Genomic DNA, 2,500 nt, shown 5'->3' on the forward strand with positions numbered 1-2,500 from the left:
ATATGCAACAGACGGCTGAGAGCCCGGATTTGAGCCTAGTGACAGTGGAGAACCCGAACTGCAGCTTCCAGCTGAGAATCCACAACCAGAAGACTTCAGTGTGAATGAGACATTCACTTATCCAGGTAAGATATTGTGCTGAGATGTAAAACAAACAATAATCATGTCAAAGAGAAAAAGATGCCAATCACTTCTCCATCCTCCTTTGCAATTACCCAAGTCTTCAGAGGTGTCTCGTTAGACCTCTGGGAATGGTTTACCTTGAAACAAACAACTGTCACTCTAACGAAGTCCTAAGGATGTGGCATGTTTGTTGACGTTAAAGCCGCTACCGCTAACTGTTAGCGTGTTTAAGATAAAGCAATATAAGAACAAACACTCACCCTTGCAAACACCAAACTGTATCCATCACGGAGACGTTTTGTTCCAAGGTTGTGGACCCACCCGCTGACAAAAAAATTGTACGCCTCCAGACTCTTGAAAGCTTTCATTTGCTGCCTAGTGTAGTAAGAAGTCTGGAGGACCAAGTAGTTGGTGATATCCACAGCCTCGATAGTAGGCAAATCCTTTACTTCTGTGGTGTATTCGGACATTTTCAAAGAATACGGATCACGTCCGATATATTTTTTAACTATCTGTTTATATCTCTCCCGAGAAACGGGGTCTAAAGTTGCACAATAGCTGCTCTCCTGACTCTCCACAGTGTCCTCCATGTTTACTTCCGCCCTCCACTCAAAAATCGCGCTGCCTCCGCACGTCATCAGAACCACGTGACCGCAACCCAACTATTGTTGCCTTCATGGCTTCCCAGCCAGCCAATCATATCTGAGGGCTGGCACATTCAATTTGCATATTGGGGCCTTCGTGGCTTCTAAGCCAACCAATCATCTATGTCATATATCTATAATATTTCATATTTTTATTTTAAATGGTCAACATTTCAAGATTCCCCATGTCTTCTGAACAAAACGGTCTAAGAATGACCGTTTTAGCCCCTACGGTTAGGAATTTATGGCTGTTTGTTTGAGGGGAATCCTGACTATGAGAAATAGACTGCAAAAATCCTGTCTCTGTGCTGCGTGTGTGTAAAAACAGGTGCACCTGTTTTGGCGGGAAAAAGCACACAGCCTCTCTGATTGGTGGATTCAAATTGAGAAGCTCACAGCTGTTTGACTGACCTAGAAACATGCTGTTAACAGCCCCTATTCACTTGCTGCTGCTGTGTGTGTGTGTGTGTGTGTGTGTGTGTGTGTGTGTGTGTGTGTGAGTGAGAGAGAGAGACACACACACACACACACACACACAAAGACCCTTTTTAGGGCAGCATCTCATTGTTGGATAAAAATATAATATATTCAGACTGGTTGACTGGCATAGACCCATTCTGTGTGTCTCTCTCTGTACATTTTTGTATCCATATTTGATTTTGTGTGTATCTGTTGATTTGTATATCCATATTTGATTTTGCATGTATCTGTTGGCTGTTCTTATTTGTTTTTTTTCTAAATGTATTTTTATTTTATTTTTTCAGAGGTAAACAAAAATGAGTTTTGAGCAAACTTAACCATGTTCCTTTTTATTCAGCTTGTCATTTTACCTTCCCAATATTTTCACTTAAGTTATTACTATTCTGCTCAATCATAGTATCTGTTCTAAATCATTGTTATTAAGCTATATTGTAGGATTTCTGCTAAATCATAGTATTTCTACTATATTATATTTTTCTTTCTAAATATAGCATTTCTGCTATAGAATAGTATTTCTGCTATGTTATAATATTTGTGCTAAATTGGAGTATTTTTGCTAAAACATAGTATTTATATAAAATTACAATATTCATAGTATATTACAGTGTCTCTGGTAAATCACAGCATTTCTTCTATGTTGTACTGTTTTTCTAAATCATAGTATTTCTGTAATGTTCAAGAATGTTTGGCTAAATATATTCTTTCTGTTATCTTATACTATTTCTCCTAAATTCTTGTATTTTTGAGAAGTTATCGTGTTTCTGGTAAGTTACAATATTTCTGCTAAGTTCTGCTATGCTATTGTATTTCTGCCAAGTATTATGTTTCCTCTAAGATATTACAGTTCTGCTAAGTTACTGCATTTTAGCAAAGTTCCTTTGCTTCTGCAAAGTTTTTACAATTTCTGCAACTTTTCAGCTTTTTCAGCTAGTTTCAGCAGACAGCTTCAGCTTTAAAGCATCCACACTGCATTTTCGCAGGAAATGCAAATTTTTCTAGTTATTCTAGTTGCCACTTTTGTACTTTTTTTGGCACTTATCTACTTCCACAATTTTCAGCCGATTTTCACCGTTCAAATTTTAAACTATTCTGCTATTTCTGCTAATGATGGCTATGACTTTTGGTATTTTTAACTATTATACTTTTTAAAATATTAAGCTTTTTTCCTTTAATTTGTCCCATTGAAATGAATGGGAAACTTCCGCAATTCTGCTAAAACTTGCTTGTTTTTGAAACTTAACTACTTTTTCCTA

The sequence above is a fragment of the Oreochromis niloticus genome, linkage group LG20, assembly GCF_001858045.2.
Source record: "Oreochromis niloticus isolate F11D_XX linkage group LG20, O_niloticus_UMD_NMBU, whole genome shotgun sequence".
In the NCBI taxonomy this organism is placed as follows: domain Eukaryota; kingdom Metazoa; phylum Chordata; class Actinopteri; order Cichliformes; family Cichlidae; genus Oreochromis; species Oreochromis niloticus.